Genomic DNA, 19396 nt, shown 5'->3' on the forward strand with positions numbered 1-19396 from the left:
TGTACTTAAACCATTTGCATCAAGTGATTGCCTCAAATGGTTTAAGTTATTGACTGCAGAGAAACTTAATTTGTTCAAGTATAGTCAACTTAAATGTACAATAGGCAGAACTTAATATTATACATCAAATACACTTAAAAATTCTAGTTTTATTAAAATTCTGAATATATTTAAAAAGTTATAGTTGGGATAAAAAAAATCCAATTAAGTTCTTTTGTCAATGACCACACAATTGCAGCACATTTACTTCATTTTATTGAAACATAACAAAACAACAAATATTTCTCAACATTAATGCTCTGTGTAAAATACCAGATGCAAATACAAAACAACAGCAAGACCTTGTTTCATAAAATTACCAAAATTATTTTTTGTCAATAGTTTCAACAGTATATTCTTAATTTTTTGCTATTAACATATTACAGTACCCTTCCATGTTGCCGCAAAAAAACTAAGCAAAACACACAAAAAAATGTGTTATTAAACAGTTTCCATTCAAATAGACAGCACAGTTTTTTAGTTGTTTGCTCTGTTTGTCTGTTTGGAAGAAAAAAAACACTGATCATGTAGCAATATACTGTACTTCAAGTACACAAGGAAAAGACTGTAATGCTTTGTGTGCCACATAACAAAACAGGCATTAAGAACAGCAGTAATAAGAACATGCAGTGAGGACAAGAATGGATTAAAAAAAACTGCAAATTTCTAAAATATGTCCTCTGTGGAATAATTTTAGTAAAATAAACAATACTAGACACATCTTGTACAAGAGGAATCACAAACAAAATGAGCAACAGCATGAATATTTGTTTCAGTCAGTGCAATATAATTGTGCAATAATCCAGAAATGGGCTTGAAGAGTTGTGCATTGCTGCCAGTGTCTTACACTGCAAGCTCATTCTTCAGCTTTTGAGTCTTTGGAGGTAGCTCTCTTCGGCCTGAATTTATTATGACCTGCTGAATGAAGGTAAAGGTGTTCATGCTCCTCAGGTAGTGCAGGTGGAGTGTGGAGGTAAAGCCAAACAAGAGGCACATTGCTTGAGGTAGGTTGGTAAGTGCTATTACAGGGCTGCCCTCTCAGATGATTCCCACTCTTGAAGGGTTTAGTTGTGGTGATGCTGGGCTTGCAGCGCTGTTGTCCTCATAGCAGAGTAATGCCACTGGAAAGTCCAGAGTCTCCCTCATTAAGATTCTACATAGTGCAAGAAACAAGACAAAAAAAATTCAAAAACAAAAAACGAGTGGTTATTTGATTTTCGTTTTAAAATACAAAAATTAAAATTGAAATACAAGGCGTTTTTCCTTTTCATGATCAAAAAGGGATATACGAAATTTTAAAATGCTTTGATTATCATTTTATATTTAGAATAACAAAAAAATAAAATCAGTAAGAGACAGAAACGAAAAAAGGTCCGTTTTTTTTTTAATTTTCTGAGACCGGAAGTGGTCATCAGCAAGTGTGGAGCCAAACAACAACAAGATTCTCAGAGGGCGGAGCCAGAGAACATCGATTGGTCAGACCATAGATATCTATAGAAGACAGCGCGCTAGCGTATCTAGTCTATGGATATCTATGGTCGGCACGTCTGGTAGCATCTCTGGCTGCTGTTGACCTTGTTTTTGGAGTAAAACACGGTAAGAAGATAAATACTTCTAACCTGTAGCGTTGTTTTGTTGTACGTTAAGTCAGCGACTTGTGAAGAGTTGTGTTTTGTCGTGTTTGAGCAGTTGGTCCGGACGCGTTAGCTAGCTAGGCGGCTAAGTTAGCTAGCGGGCTAATTAACACAGGTGGCTAACTTACCGCTGAACACCTGTGTTAGTTGCTGCTGCAGCTATCCGTCATTATTAGAATGACCTTCTCAACCTGTATTTCTCTACTGTGTATTTTAGCTTTTAAAAAAGTTATTTTACTTTAAGGTGAACTGAAACCCGTTGAGCTGCACTGAAGTTTAATATTCAGCTGGTTTGAATTAAACCGCGCTTAACATTGTGCAACATTATCTCTCTGAATCTCCATAATTTCATTAAATTCCTTCTCTCTTCCACTGATCAAGTTCAATCCAGTATATAAAGTGACATTAATAATGAATAAACTAACGTCCAGCCATTGTATTTATTTATTATTGCATGTATTTTTAGTAAAACATGAGTTGAAACGTCCTACTTTTGGATCTAGAACTGCACAAGCTGTTCATTTTCAGTCACCTGATGAGTTAAACTCCCCTTTTTATGTGAGGTTGAAGCAGAAAGTCTGAGTTAATAAAGAAAGTTGTTTATAATTTGTGATACCTGTTATCTCTGACTGAGGCTTTAGTTTTTGTTGAGCCGATTTACACGTAGAAACTTTGTTCAGGAAGATTTCTCAGTAGCTCAGAGGACAGGCTGCTTTTTACACAACCTTGTAAGAGAATGTCTGTCAATGCTTTCAGCAGAATTTAGGAACACAACACTTCCTAAACAGATATTTTGAGGCTGTGAGGTTGAACGTTTGAGAGTATATCAGTGTGTTTCTTTGTGGTCTTTCTGTTTCTAGGTGGAAGCTGAATTAGTGAGGATGACTCCTGCTCCTGTCATCTCTAAGCGCCTCACACATCTTTACCTGCACATGAGGAAAATCACTCCTGTAGAATGCAGGTATGTTTATCATTATTATAAAAAGATGTTGCCTGGTGACCTGTCAGAAACCCCTTATACAGAGTCAGCCAAAATAATGTTTACACACATCAGGAAAAGAAAAACTTGCATAAATATTTCAATACCAAATTTATTCAGACATCACAAGATTAATAAAAGTTATCTTTGGCCTCTACAATTACAAGAGGTGCTCAAAGTGGTGGCCACTGGCTTCCAGACATTTCTGTTGTGTTGTAGACGTCACTTGTTGATGCTCTATTCATGAGGGTAATGCCATCTGTTGGGAAAACATCGTACAACAGGACACAGAGTTATCGTGATTTGATCAAACTTAGAAAGAGGTATCTATATGTATAGAAGTACTTATACAAGTGAAATATTTATAAAAGTTTTTCTTTTCCTGATGTGTGTACATTATTTTGGCTGACTCTGAACTTAATGAGAACAAAACTGTCATTTAATTGTTGCTCTGGAAGCTTCTTTAGTGAAAACCGGCTGGTGCTCTGCTTTGAAACAAACTGCTGTTGAGGTCTGTGTTTTTAGGTTTAACCCCACAGTTTCTGAATGAACTGATAGTTGTTGTTTTTTTCCTGATCAATGTGGACGTTATAATTGATGGTAGAATTTACTGATCATATAATCAGCATGACAATATAACAGTAGAACATTCTGACCACCTGACTAATACTGTGTTGGTCCCTTTATGCTGCTAAAACTCCTCTGACCCAGTGGTTCATCAGAACCTCTGGGGATGTCCTGTGGATTCTGTGGATCCTGTGGGTTGCAGGGTGGGTCCTACCTAGACCAGGCTGATCCTGGACCATCCCACAGATGCTCAATCAGATGTGGATGTGGGGAGTGTGGAACCCAGGTGAACAGCTTAGCTCTGTCGTGTTCCTCGGACCACTCCTGAGGAGTTTTAGTTTGTCCTGCTGAGGGTGGCAGCTGGCATCAAGGACTGCTGTTGCCATGGAGACTAGGGGGTTGTTTGTCCTGCAGTGTTTAGGTGGTGGTACATGTCAAACATCCACATGAACGTCAAGGTTTCCCAGCAGAACGGTGCATTAGAACAAGATGATGGATGTTGTTCTCTTCAGCTGTCAGTGGTCAGAATGTTGTGGCTGATCGGTGGATCTGTCTGCCTTTACTCTGACATCCAGAGTTCTACAAAAGTGTAGTATGTGTGCAGTGCAGAAGAGATTTACTTTATTGTATGCATTTTTTTAAGGGAGAGCATTTTTTTTGTCCACCTGAATGAAGACCCAATCTTTCCCTTCAAAGGATAGTTAATTATTACTATGGCTTCTATAGTGGTCCCATCAGAGAAAATCATAGCCATATACAGATTTTTATTAATTCCAGGGCTTGTTCAATAAAGATTATAATAATAAGTACATCAGTTAATTCTTGGTCACAGTTGGAATTTTGCAGCCTGAGAGATGGTTGAGAAGGTTTGCAGTTCTTGTTTTAGCAATATGTTATAATAGAAGACCTTTATTGTCATTGTACATGAAATTATCTGCAAACCAGCAAAGTGTGTCAGTCTGAGGTATCTAAAAATAAATAAGTCAATAAAAATGCTTCTAAAGCCAATAATAAACAGAATATTTTGAGGAAATATTCTAAAAAGGAAAGAAAAGCTCCATTCTCACTCCTCTCAGGATAAACTGTCATTAAAATTGACTTTAAATTTAGCTTCAACACAAGATAAAAACATTTACTTTCATTACTGATATTGTCAAGTTTTAATAAAATTCATGCTACTTTTATAAAATGATGAAAGTGAATAAATTGTATTTCTGTGATCTGTGTTTGATTTCTGTCTTTTCTCCTGTCATCCAGATGTTCAGAGGGAGATGATGCCACATCTGGTCCAGCCGATGGAAGGTCTTGAAGTTCTCTGACTGGCCTCGACTGAAGATGGTCGTCTCACTGGATTTAAGGTTCAGATGCTCAGTAACAAACTCCACCAATGAGCCAACAGGGAAGCTTTAGGTTTATTAAATGTTGCTATGAAGGTATTGCTGTTTTTCTTTGTGAATGCAATGTGCTCCAACTGAAACTTGAATTAGAACTTGGAAATAAATCCTTCCATCTGAAAGGATTTAGTTGCATTAATAACCTCATAACATTCTAATTTTTATTCCAGTCTTAGTTGGAAATAGAATCTCTGTATTGATTCAGGTAAAAACTGAACTTCACAGCATGATGGAGCAAAACACCCAGATGAAAACTGTGATGGTGTTGGATTGTCAGACCGTAATGTTGCAGCTCAAAGCAGCTTTTCTAGCTCAGTTCATTCTGACATTCAGCTATGAATCAACACAGCAGATGGTGATCCATGCTGTGGAAGTCTCACATCTCCTGATTTAATGGAGCTGCTTTGCACTTTTTACACTGTTTATTCACCAACACTTTATTTAATAAAAGTCCCATCTAGTTTTTATGAGGAATGTGATGTTTTAATTTCTCTGTGAATAACTGCAGTCTAATGCAACAGCTGGAGTTGTAACATCTGTCCTGATATTGATCATGGAGTATTGATCAGAATACTTATGGTCAGCAGTCATCCCTGAAGTTTTACATTAAAATCTTTACTTGTGTTGTGAACTTTAGTAAGAAGCAGAAACGTTAGTGTTGCCATGGATACATGAGTGTTAAATTCTGTCCATGTTTCCATTTTGGGAAATTCAGTCCAGCAGATGAGTTTGTGTTTACTGCCAGCGACCATTCAGTCTGAGATATTAAGAATAAATAAATGTGTATAATGTGGAAATGAACAGATTTTATTTTTATTTATTCCTACAGCTGCTGCATTTAAAGTTCTAGAATGTGGAGGAATTTAGTCTCACAATCAGAGACAACAAATATTATCTGAAAGTCGGGTTATTGTTGTTTAGCAGCACAATACAAAAAGATTAATGTTAGAAATATTCCAGTTGAGACTCTAGAATATCATGATTTATGTAAATTTACCTCAATAATATGAATGTTCAGGTTAAGATTGTACAGTGATATTTATTATGTAAGTTTAGCTGATTAAACAAATGACTCTGCACTAAAATATTACTTAAATTTACATCATTATTATAGTATTTAGGGTCAGACCCTACAGTATTGCGATTAAGAAATCAAATATTTTATAAAATGTAAATACACTGAACTCATTTGGATATATTTAAGTGAGACTCTACAATATTATTTTACACAAATCTATCTAAATCAAAATTTTAATAATTTTCACGCCAAACATTTACTGGACTGATTTAAATATTAAAATCACTCCTTTCTAATCCTCTGCTGTACATTCAAACCTGAGGCCTTAAATAGAAACACACAAGTATCTGATTGAAGGAACTTCTGCAGAGTCCTGGTTCCAGAACATGATGATAGAATTATAGACAAACTTTAACAAAAGCTGACTGAGAGTTTACAGGTTTTTATGTTAGATTTCTTCAGTAATTTAATGAGAGTTATCAGCAATAATCAAGTGTTCATTTGATGAACTTCATTTCCTAAAACATCCAGAATTGGAGCTCATATCTTTGACAGCTGTAAAGTTTCTGCTCCTTCAAAGTTCACAGCACAATGAATTAATTCCTAAAACACTCTCAATGCTGGAGAGCGTTTGTGATGCTGAAGCAGTGACCAGTTTTTCTGTTTCTTCTCTGGAGATGCACAATGAGGGACGTCTGCAGAGACTGAGAAAGAGTCTCACCACATCCTGACATGAGGAAAAAGACTTTATTGAAGACTACAATGAGAAAAACTAACAGACAGCAGACGGCTGCATTCAAGGTGAGCTCTGAACATTTGATCTGGAACAGGAATTCAATAACGGCAGCATGAGCTTCATTTCAGTCTGTAGCTGCTGAATTCATGGATGAATCATCTGGCACTAGAGAGGAAGACCATCAAACATCCACGTCAGCTGATGGAGGTCCAAGAGTCTCACCGAACAACCAACCTACAGAGTGAAGACCTCGAATCTGATTGGACGGCCTCCTATTCAGCCACATGTGTGAACAAATGCCTCTAAGCTGATTTGTTTTCTAAAATAAATCTAGTTTGAGTCCTAATCTATGCCTGTGTGTTTGCTTCTTTACACCGCTGTTAACAGTTTAGGCTGTTAATTGTTCCAGATAAAACAAGTAAAAGATCCTTCAGAGCCGTTCTACCACGAGCCTGACAGGAAGAACTCCAACAGCTACTGAATGTTCCTGTGGTCCCCTCAAGGCTACAGGAGGAGTCCTACGAGGACGAGCCGGTCCACCTGATGGAGGCCAGTCGCTGCGGTTCAAAGCCAACACCGACTACGTGGACTTCTACTGGACCACACGGAGGCCTTCAAACCGGACCAACAAGTTCACCGACTCCCCGACTCGTGGGTCTGAGGACGCCGCCGAGCCTCGGTCCAGCCGGCTGCCTGTCTGTGGGTGTTTGAGTGCTGAGAGGTTTGTGGATGCATGTGAACGTGTCTGTGTTGAAACAGCAGCTTTTCACTCAGTAACGCCGGGAAAAACCAAGAGCTCCTTTATTTGTGACTTTCACTAAAAAAATCTGATGAAAATAAGTTTGCCAGGGTTCTGACTGATAACAGATTATTAAATAATGAAAATAACAGTTTAAATATTCCTTTAAACAATCCTTTGAGGTCTACATTTCCTTTACACTGATTTCTTCGTATTTTGGGTGGAATATACCATTAAACCCAATGTTCAAGGGTTCTTCTGGGAATATACCATTAAACCAATCTTTTAGGTAAATGTTCCAGGATGTTGGGTAGAATATACCGTCAGATAAACCTTTTAGGTCTACATTGGAAGATTTTTTATATAATAGAATATTACTCCAAACCATCCTTTAGGTCTACATTTAAGGTGGAATACTTCTTTACACCAAGAGTTTTTGGTCTACATTGAAAGATTCTAGGTGGAATATTCCTTTGAACAAACTTTTTAAGTTTATGTTCAAGGATGTTGGGTGGAATATACCATCAGACCAAGCTCCAAGGTCTACAGTAGTGAATTTTAGGTAGAATATACCATTAAACTCATCTTTTAGGTCTACATTGGATGATTTTAGGTGGAATGTTCTTCTAAACCCTCTTTTAGTCTACATGTAAGGATGTTTAGGATGGTATATTCTTCCAAACCAACTTCTCAGGTCTACATTTCAGGTGGAATATTCCTCCATACTAACTTTTTTGGTCTACATTGAAGGATTTTTTCTAAACCACCCTTTCAGGTCTATATTTGAGGTTTTAGGTGGAATATTCCTTTTAACCAGCCCCTCAGGTCTCTTTGAGGATTTTGGATGGAATACTCAGTTAAACCAACATTTTAGGTGCATGTCCAAGGATTTTTGGTGGAATGTTCCTTTAAGGTGGATGTTTGAGGACCTTGTAGGTGGAATACTTCCTGAAACCAACCTTTTAGGTCAACATTCAAAGATTTAAGGTGGAATATTCCTTTAAACCAACCTAAATTTCATGTTTTGATCATTATCAAGTGAGAAACCTCAATCCAGACTCCTCATAATGACGTTTGAGATTTATGCTGCTGTTATTTGTTTAGTCCAGACTAAATGACAGAAATCCACAACTGTAATTTTATTTCAGGACTCGGTTATTAAATGTCAAAACAATCCATGTGACTCTAAAAACTCAACAGCTTTACAAACTCTAAGATTAAACTCTCCACAAGGATCCAAAACAAGTTGGACTTCTACATGAGAGCTTTAATTATTCTTCATCTACTTCCTGAAAAGTTTGGTCAATAAAAAAGACAAAAACTAATATTTTCAGCTGAACTAAAGACAGACTTTGTGATTTTTCTGCTCACATGTTGTGTTGTTGTAAACTTACTCTTTCAAATAAATAGCCTGCCTAACCCCCTGGAAACCAGCGTTTGTCCTGTTTTTGTGTTGCTCCTCGGCGACCCTAGACAGCCGGGTCCTAATGTTTTTTGAGCAACACACCATACTATGACGTTTTTACAATGATGGTTCTACTATGGAACCAGTTTGACATGTTCAGGTGTTCTTTGTGTGAAAACTCAGAGATTTCAGGTATCAGAAGGTGGTTTTCAACTTTCTTTGTTAACTTTCTGCTTCAACTTTAAACTAAATTTCCTTGACTAACCCAGCCCTCTGGACTTCCAGTAAGCTGTGTTCCTATTGGCTGTCCAGGTGGCTGCTTGGTGTTATCAGGAACACCTGAGCAGCTCAGTGTCTTCCTGCTTTATTTAGCTGCAGACAAACATTTCCTCTGCTTCTCTTCACCACTGAACCGGGTTTGGCTCCATTGCTTTAGTTTGTTCTTTAGGCGTTGGCTTGCAGCTTCCAGCAGTAAAATCGTCTTTAATGTGTTTCTTGGTGTGTTTTAGGGCTTTGTACTGGATAGTTGTCTTGGTAAATGTGGTTCTTTAGCCACAGTTAGCACATGGTGCTAATGTGTGCAGTGATTAGTGGATTTGGTGCAGCTGAGTTGTGTCTTTATCTTGGCTGTAGTGAGTCTTTAGAGGTTTTTGGTCAGACACATTCTGTATTCTTGTTTGTGAACCAACGTTGGTTGTCCAGAAGGTAAGAGTTCCTGTCCTGATTCTCTGTTCTCAGAGGTTCTCTGGTAGGCTGCAGGAGACTTTAGCGTTTGGGTTGTGCTAGTTTGGTTTTTGTATGGTTTCATTTGGACGACTATCTTGAGGCCCCTCCATGTGGTTTAGTGAGGTTTTCTGGAACAGTTCTACAAAGCAACCTGCAGCAGAAGAGACTTTGAGAGTTTTTAGGAAGTTCTGGAGACCAGACTTTAGAGCAGCAGAAACATTTGTCAGCAGTTTGAGCAGGAGAAGGTGAGCTTCAGAGTAGAAATGAGACGGAAACCTTCTTGACCCGTGTGGTGAGGTCCTGTACCAAGAGTTTGAGCAGGTTGTGAAGAGTCTGTAGTTCTTTGGTCTGAAAGCACAAGAAGAGTCGACTCATTAAAGGAGAAAACAGGAGATATTGTTGGTTCTTCTGTCGCTCTGCAGTTTCCTTAGACTGAATATCAAGTTTATATTTTAAATGATTTCCCATGTGAGCCCAAGAAGACTTCAATAAACTCCCTCCATCCCCTGGACACAACATATTTTATTACCATGTTAAATCTTTTTTTTTTTTAATATGTTTTTGAGTTTTAATCATAGTTTTAGCATAGTTTTTTCTCTTTGCTTGTTTAGTTTTGTCATCTGTGTGAAAGGTGCTAAACAAATAAAGTTGAATTGATAAACTGAATAATTGACTAACTCATGATTGTGACAACAGAAGTATTTTCATTGTGATTTAAGGGTTTGTTTCATTTTTAAGGTTGGGGTTAAAATCTTGACAGAAAAAAAAGATTAAAGAAATAAACTACATTTAAAAAAGCAATTAAATCAAAGGAAAAAACATTTAATACAATAAAACTTTTAAAAAGAAAATTAAACATTAAATACAATTAAATTATATTAAACAGACAAAATATTTAATTAGATAATTAAACAGAAGATACAAAACATGTAATTATGAAATTAAACAAAATTTTTTAAACAAAAATATTAAACATTAAAGATGAAATATTTTAGATAAACATTTAAAAAATACAATTAAACAAGAATATTAAACATTTAAAAAAATACAAAACATTTAATTAGATTATTAAACCTTTAAAAAGACAAAACATTTAATTAAAAAATTAAATGTTTAATTAGAAAATTAAATCTTAAAGACAATAAAACTTTAAATAGGAATTAAACAGAAAATACAATGAAGCATTTAAAAAGAAAATTAAACATTAAAAGGTGGTAAAACATTTAAAAAGAAAAACCTTAAAGATTTAATCGAAAAATTAAACACTGGGAAAGAAAAGGAAATTTTTCAAACAAGCCGATAAAACATTTGAAAAAAACAACAAACATTAAAAAGACAAAACATTTGGAAATCAAATCAGACATTAGAAAAGAATAAAAGGTGAGAAAAGAGCAAAACTAAACATTTAAGAAGAATCAAACTAAAGACAAAACATTTGAAAAGACACCAGTTAAACTTTAGAAGATCAAATTAAACAGAAGAGACAATAAAACGATCAAAAAGAGCAAAAACAGATAAAGTCTAAAGCGTTTTCTAGTCTGAAATGAAAACATCAAGTTGTTTCTTCAAACATTTCCTCTTTCTATGTTCTTGGTTTGATTGTGGACAGATTTACTAAGAACTCATTTCAGAAAACTGCTTTCCAGATAAAGTCTACTAGTAGTTGAAGGCATCGATCAAACTAATGTTACCTTCTGATCTCCACAAACTTTACTGTTCAGTGAAGAGAATCAAAGTTTGTTGAGGATTTCTAAAAAACCCACAGGTGAAGGTCTGAGAAGAACTCAGATGGATGGTCTAAATGTGAAATCAAGACTCATGGTCACAAGTTTTAAGGCTTCTGTTAACCAGAAAGTTCAAACTAACAGAGAAGTACTGAGAAACTTTTAAAACTTCAGTCCTCAGACTGTCTGAAGGTTCAAACTAACAGAGAACTACTCAAGAACTTTTAGGATTTCAGTCCTCAGACTGTCTGAAAGGTTCAAACTAACAGAGAACTACTCAGGAACTTAGAAGATATCAGTCCTTGGACTGTCTGAAGGTTCAATCTAACAGAGAACTACTGTGGGACTTAGAAAATTTCAGCCCTCAGACTGTGTGAAAGCTCAGGTCCTGAGGACTCGGGAGGTGTGGAGGCTTTGGAAAGTCTTGGAACTGAGGGTTCAACCCTCCAGCACAAAGGCTGAAGTCCAACCTCCTGAGAAAAACGGTCGAGTCGAGACTCGAGTTAAAAAAAAACTCGAAAACGACAAAAAATAGATGATAAATGCGCAAAAAAAAGAAGAATTAGTATCTGAGCGAGTAGCTCAGGAGGATAAGAAGAGGACTACCAAGCTGGAAGGTCGCAGGTTCAAGACCCACCACCGGCATTTTTCTTTCTTTGTCTTTGTCAGGATTTTGATAAAATTTAAGAAGTGTCTGGTCTTGAACCAGCGACCTGCAGCTCCATAGGCAAATCCTTAACTCACTGAGCTACAGATCAGATACAAAGAAATAAATTCGTCGTCCCTTTGGCATCGTAGTTCCTGAAGTGACCACATGGGCGGAGCCAAGGCGGAGTCTGGGTGGAGTCAGGGCGGAGAGTAGGCGGGGAGGTGGGTGGCGGCCTCCCCCCCCAACCCCCCCCCCCCCCCCCCCCCCACCACACCTTCCCCCGCCCGACGAGTTCTTCGAGTCTCCACGAGTTCTTCGAGTCTCCACAGGTTTTCCCGAGTTTCTGGAGTTTCCACCAGGTCGGAGGCAGAACAAGTTGTCATGAAGAGGTGTTGAAGTCGGCCAGGATGGACTGACTTTTTACAGCGACTAGAAGGAAGACGACTAGAAGAGCAGGTCTTTAACCACCATCCATAAAATCCATGGAGTCGCTCCAGAGAAATGAAGGGAGGTCAACTTTTATCAACCTCCATCCAGATGTTCAACTTGATATCTTTACTTGGACATTTTTAGCACCACAAACCTTTAGTATCACACTTTATTATCATTTATTAGGACTTTAATGGAATCCACCAGCAGATTTAGTTTTTGTTGACAAACTTTATTCTTGTCGTCGTGGGACTGCAGTATTTAAAACTCTTCCTTCTATTTGACCTCATGTTTATTAGTTTTAGTGGAGAAAGTTATTTTAATTGTCCATTAGTCTCTTAAAAACCAAATAATAAATTGGATTAGTCAAGAGGTTTAAATTTCTTACTTTGTCATATTTTAAATATGACAAAAAAATATAAAAATAAAGCGTCTTGAGACAATTTGACCTGTAATTGGCGTTATATAAATAAAATTGAATTAAAATTGTATGTATCTTGTAATGTTGGAGTAATTCAGCCATATATGTTGGAAAACACATTTTCTTTGTCCATTAATCTGTTGATTGTTTTCTCCAGTAATTCATTTCTTGTTTTGGTTTATAAAATGTCAAACCCAAATATATTCAGTTTACTGTCATAAAAACCAAAAAGATTTACATTCATGATGCAGGAATCAGGCAGTTTTTCACTTTTTATCTTAGTTTAGTCAGAAAGATAGTTGATAATGTGTGAATTGTTGCAGCTTGTGAGCCGTAGAAGGTTTTAATCTTTGGGGCCGAGTGTCAGAAAACATTTAGAAACCAACATCAACAAAACACTCAACAAAGATTTGAACATCATTAAAGGGAAATCCAACTTTTGCATGACAATGTCTAATTAAAGGACATTTATTTCCAACGTAAATGTGTGATATTCATCCTCTGGAGCTTTCTCTTCACATCGTCTTCCACCTGGACTGGTTTGGTCGGGAGCATGTGCAACAAACATTTGAAAAACTGCACTTTAACATCAATGAATGACACTGAAGTTTAATCTCTACATAAATGAGACTGAGTCTGGATGTGCTGCTCTGTCATTAACTCCTAAGTTTAGGGAAAGTTCAAACAAAAGAGGACAGTTCAGATAAGACTTGAGAATGAGCTTATTTTGAACAAACATCTCAGACTTTCTGAGCTTCAGCACCTCTTAGCAAGATATTTTAACCAAGCAACTCAAGAGATCCCAGAAGTTGGTAGAGAGTTAGCTTTTAGCTGAGCCAAAGAACATGTGGGACGCTAACCTAGCAAACAGTTCAGACTTTTCTCTGTGAATTCTGAGAAATAATTTCCTATTTAATGACAGAGCTACACATCTTAACTCAATCTCATTAAAACAGACTCTAATTCAGTGTCATCCATCCATATTAAAGTGCAGTTACCCAAAATGTTTGTTGCATGAGCTCCAACAAAACCTGTCCAGGTAGAAGGCCACTTTGACAAACAGGAAGTGGAAGATTCCAAGCAGATTTATAGAAGGGGGAACCGGACTGTACTAAGTGTGGTCGAGTGTAGAGGGATGTTTTGTGGGTTTTTAAGGCTGATAATGATTATTAGTGAGACATTTGGAGTATATTCATTTGGATATTCATTTGCAGTAATGAAAGTATTTAAAATTTTGGAGTTAAACTTACAAGAACACAACCTTTAACAGAAAACTTTGCTGATATGTTTTTGTTTTGTTTACAGATGTTAAGTTAAAGGAGTTTTATTCGTGACGTATAACCAATCAAATCACTCCAGAAGACAGAGCAACCACAGGTAGATTAAGGTTCAGAGCCAAAGTAGCACCATTTTTAAATGTATTTATTACCGTAAATCAGTAAAAAATAAAATACTGATAATCAGTAAATCAGTCAGCCCACAATTACTACAATTCTACAATGTATGTCTCTTTCCTTTGACTTGTTATTTGTACAATATACGATGTATATGATGGCGTATTTTTCATAGCAAAGACTATAATATGATGTTTTCTAAGAGACATACGATGCTACTCTGTTTGTTCTGGCCCTGGGCCCTGTACTACTCCTCTGTTGTTTTCTGGATTGTACTCAGCTGCATGCCTTCATCCACCCGGCCTCCGTTGACTCGTCCCGCCTGCCGTCTCTGGAGCTGAAGCTGGATTGGAACAGACCAAAGTACAGTCCAATCACGATGCCAGCTGCCTCTCAAAAGGCTCCTTCATCTGGCAGGTGGTGGTACTTCTTCTGAGAGGAAGCTGAGCTGGCCCGGCAGAACTTTGGAGATGTGTTCCAGTGGTTGGTGGATGTGTGGGGAGATAGAGAGGGACCTTTGAATTGTTCAGAAAGGAAAACAGGGAACCCATTGGTAGTTTTAGTTTAGGGTGCTACTGCGGTGTGTTTTGGGGTTTTAAGAGGTGAACAGGAAAAGTTTTTTTCGTATTGATTATCTTTTACTTTGTTCCTCGTTGGAATGCCCATCAATGTCAACATGAAGTTCACTTTTAGTTCTGTTTATTTATTTTTATTTTACTAACACCCATTTGCTTTTAACCCCCTCACATGTTGTGTTGTTGTAAACTTCCTCTTTCAAATAAATACTCTTCTAACCCTCTGGAAACCAGCATTTGAACTGTTTTGGTGTTGCTCCTCACCTACTTCAGACAGCCAGGACAAAACAACGTTTTGTGGACCAAAGGCTATACTATGATGTTTTTAGAGCGACAAGCTACACTATGACGTTTTTAGAGCGACATGCTATACTATGACGTTTTTTTTGGACCAAAGGCCATACCATGACGTTTGTTGGGCGACACTCTATACTATAGGCTTTTTTAATTGACATATTTCTATGACTTTGTTTTTGCTTTAGTTTTTTTGTTGTTTTTTTTAGCAACATTTTATAAGAATTTGAACAGTTTTAAAAATTACTATACTTTTACTTGTGCAATGAAATATTATTCTATGGCATTTTTTAGATGACATATTATACTCTGATGTTTTCTTGAAAAACATACTATTTTGACAATATACTGCACTATGACATTTTTTGAACCACATATCATACATGACAATTTTAGGCAACATCCTATCATTTTGCACTTTTTGAACCACATAATAATCTATGTTTTGTTTTTTTTCTTGCCAACATGCTGTACTATGAACTACAGGCCATACTATGTTATTCTTGAGTAAAGCATACTATACTTTGACATTTTCTGAACTACATCCTATACTATGGCGTTATACACAGAGTGCTTTGGTTACATGTGGATTTATAATCTAGATTTTTTTCTGTTTTGTTTTTTGACGGGATTACCACAGACCTGACTGTGAACACCGTCGACACCCACCTCAGGGAGACGCTGCCTAAGATCTCAAGGCTGCTTGGTCGTGGTCTTTCTGGTCCTGCTCCAGAACGCCTTCATCAACTACGTCTTCTTTTGAAGAGGCCCTCAGATGCTGCAATCTCTGACCTTAAGGAGGAACTGCTGCTTTCACTCTGTAACGAGACGGCGGTTATTTTAAAGACCCAGCTCCTGGCGGCTTTGAGTGAAAGTTTAATACCCATTAAAACGGAACTACAGACAGTTAAATCTGAGCTGTCGATCAGTATTTCTAACATCAAGTCCGACCCGGCTGCCCTAAAGCACGCTGTGGGTGAAACAGAAACTTCACTTTCCACATCACCGACGACATCGTCACACTCCAAAGCAGAGCACTTGTCTGCTTAACTTTTAAATAAGTAAGTATCTTCTGGCTTTAATGAATCAGCAGCAACATCACAACAACAAATGAGGCAATTTTCAACAAATTAATGAAACTGATGTCATTTAAAACTATCAGAGTCTGTTTTAGTGTCAAATTAAAGCTGATTACTGACAACTAGAACATTAACGTTACTGTTTTAATCACATTTAAGTTTCCTGAACGTTACATTAATGTCAACCAGCCACAGTTTTATGAACTTAATGAACCACATTACAGGAACACAACACACTTCAGCTGTTTACATGAAACTCAAAACATTAGCTTGATGCTACGTTAGCTTTAATCAGGCTACGGGCAGCTAGCTCGGTTAGCATCGCTAACATTAAAGCTAATATTTACTATGCTAACTTTCTTCTCTGGTCAACACACACGGAAACAAACTCCACCAACATCTGGAGTGCATGGCACATATTACATCTGACACTAAAGCTGCATATAAAGTGCATTAAAAGCGGCACCGATATGAAAATAAACATTTACTTACTGAACTATTAGAGTCCTTTCAGTGTCTGCTGGTAGAATCAGCTGAAGGTAGAAAACTGGTTAAAACAAGCCAACGGGCAGGAAAACTGTCTGTGGAAAATGTTGTGCTGCTCCACCGATAAATAAACCAACAGTTATTATATCAGAATTAATCCAAACGAGGAGAGCAGAGTCTCTGCTGCCTCCTCCATAGGACCTGTCAATCATTCCACACCGGACTGTCAATCAAGTAGTCCCGCCCCCTGGCTTCGCAAAACTTTAACGCTCTATAAAAAAATCAGTATTGATTTATTTTAAGGTCGGCCACCTGATCTCTCATTTTGACCATGAAAACTAATGAAAAATGTATATACAGTCTATGCACCGTACTCTGTTTGGCTCCACACTTGCTGATGACCACTTCCGGTCTCAGAAAACGAAAAAACTGACCTTTTTTTGTTTCTGTCTCTTACTGATTTTACTTTCTTGTTATTCTAATTATAAAACGAAAATCAAAGCATTTTTTAAAAAATCGTACATCCCTTTTTGATCATGAAAAGGAAAAACGCCTTGTATTTCAATTTTAATTTTTGTATTTTAAAACGAAAATCAAATAACCACTCGTTTTTTTTGTTTTTCAATACCCGTTTCAGAACGGAAAATCCAATTACCAGATCCATACACGGACCAAAATGGCATCCGCTTTACTGGAGACAAATGTCCTTTGAAAGGGTCCAAACTTGTAAAAAATTGAAAAATGCAGGCAGAAAACGTATTGTCCAAGAAGCATGAAAAGTGCAAAGGCCTTACATTGCTCTGTGAAAATGAGAAAAAGGCGCAAACTTCTCTGTATCCTCCAATGGTCAAGCCCAGACTTGTTTTGACTTGTGAGCCAATCAGAACACGGCAGCAATTGTGGCTCGTTTTAAGTTTGTTAAACTTACAAAAACCAGTACACCCACAGGCTGTCTCAAACACTCTCCATATACTCAAACTGTTTAAGTAATGCAACAAAACTCATTTTTTTCAGTGGTATTTACTGAAACTGTTGAGTAGAAAGAACTTTCGGGTTAACAGTGTAGAGGCAGTGGAGAAAGATGTGTAAAAAAAAAAAAAAAAAAGGTTGAAGCCAAAAATTGGTATAAAGACTGAGGAATAGATGAAGGATAAAAAAAAAAAAAAAAAGTTAACAAAAAACAAAGCTAACAGTTGGACAGGTGGAAGGACAGTGTTTCATCAGGCCAAGAGGTTTCTTATTTAATAAAACAAGAACTCAAAATATACAGTACTGTCTATTTTCAGTGAGAAGAAGAACAAGTAGTCCTGCAACAGATGGTACGTCCCCCACAGAGTCCTGGTCTCAACATCATGGAGTCAGTCACAGAACAACTGTGGCAAGTTCTCAGAGATGACTACAACAACCTACGTAATGTGTGTGCAAATGTACCAAGGAGAAGTGGCAACATTAAAGGCAAAAGGTGCCTCAGTGACTGATTCAATTTAGGGTTTTCTATTAGCTACCCTTGATCTGATAAATAAGAAACTACTTGTGGTATAATTTTAGTGCTTAAATGTCTGTTCTGCATATCCATTATGCCATTTCGGAATTTTCCAAGTTTAAGAAGGCACAAGTCTGCATCATCTCAAGTGTTTCAACTACTGTTTTCCAGTTTACAGGTAGTTTTATATCCTGGCTACTACAGGTCAAATACAATATGTTATAGGTAGATCTTGGATTCCACAGAAATTACACCTACATTTCAGGAATAAATAAGTGACCAAACTTGTGCTCAGTGTCATTTGTTTGAGGTGTGATTTTGTGGTTTCCTTCGAACGGTTACATTGTTGTGATCAAAAATGCAAAGCTTATCGTAGCTGATCTGTGTTAGGGTGACAGCAGAAGTTAAATAGAGATGATAAATATCGGCATCAGGAAGTTCAACAGTTTGCGAAAAACAACTCAAATCAATAAAAGAAGCTCTGGTGACATAGAGGTGCTGACCCTCAAAGAAAATATCACTAAACTATGCTGGACTGGAGACCTGTGACTGCAATAAAGTATTGTTTTTGTATATACAGACTTCATTTATATTTCAGTTTTACCCTCAAGGGTTTTTATAGTCTTGATTTTCTTCCTGACCGTAGCTTTTTTCAAAGAGCAAACGAGTCTGGATTTGGTATAAGATCTTACGTTTAACACCGCAACACAAACATCTTCAGCCAAATAGCACAAATAGAAAAAAAAAAAAAAAAAACACTGCTTCCATCAGTAAGTAAGAACACTGATATGCAGATAAGATGAACACTGGCATCAGGTGGCTGTGCCCTCTGTTGCATCCTCCACGAATGTGTTTGGTAAACTGTGTCCAGTGAAAAACAATCACATTTGCGTTCTCGGCGCCTCGAAGCAGCTCCATGCAAGTTGCTTGCAAAAACTTTTGCCATGTGTGCTGCAAAGCCTGGAGGAGACACCTGACATTGGCATTCAACTGTAGATACTATGTTACTGTGTACAGAAGCACACGCTCTGTTCTGTTAATCAGCGAAATGCACAGAACCACAGGGAAGCACACACGTACATGAAAAAGTAGGTAACCAGATGTGTGCCGCAAGGGGAGCTGGACAGTCTGTGCACCAACAGTATGCAGACCTTTGCTTCAGATGCATTGCAGATTTGATTGTACATTCTTATTTCACTGAGCAGCTTTTCAGATTAGATGCTTGGTTGCCATCCCATGTTTCCATAGGCTTTCTCACATACATATACAATTCTAATCTTAGTTACATACACATTACCCCTTGGTGTGTCACTACTTACTCATATAGCCGCAGTTTTATTTTAATGGGCTGTTTTTTAATTGCAGTATTAAGGTTTACTTGTTGTCAGAAAATAATGGGGATAAATGAGGACCACAGTGTGAAGGGAACCTCAAGAGGGAGTGTTAGATGTGTTCATCTAACGAGATTTAAGAAGAAAAAAACAATGTATCCTGCAACCCAGAGACAAGAATGTACAATTACAAAAGAAACCGTTACTACTTTAGCAACCTGTCAATACTACGCGAGAGTCCACAAATGTCAGTTTGTAGTGAAATGATTGCAACAGCATTATGTCACAACAATG

General features: G+C 37.3%; 1 long non-coding RNA gene across 2 annotated transcripts; it reads left to right on the top strand.

Moving 5' to 3' along the window:
* The first annotated feature begins 1549 nt into the window (after window positions 1-1549).
* LOC129350309 (uncharacterized) lies at window positions 1550-6713 on the top strand. Of its 2 annotated transcripts, XR_008603667.1 has the most exons (4): window positions 1550-1635; window positions 2534-2634; window positions 4477-4577; window positions 6309-6713. It is a non-coding gene; the product is annotated as an uncharacterized LOC129350309 (long non-coding RNA). The 2 variants fall into 2 exon arrangements; XR_008603666.1 differs by lacking the exon at window positions 6309-6713 and having other exon boundaries at window positions 4477-6294.
* Window positions 6714-19396: the final 12683 nt, after the last annotated feature.

This window comes from Amphiprion ocellaris, chromosome 13 (genome assembly GCF_022539595.1).
Source record: "Amphiprion ocellaris isolate individual 3 ecotype Okinawa chromosome 13, ASM2253959v1, whole genome shotgun sequence".
NCBI lineage: Eukaryota > Metazoa > Chordata > Actinopteri > Pomacentridae > Amphiprion > Amphiprion ocellaris.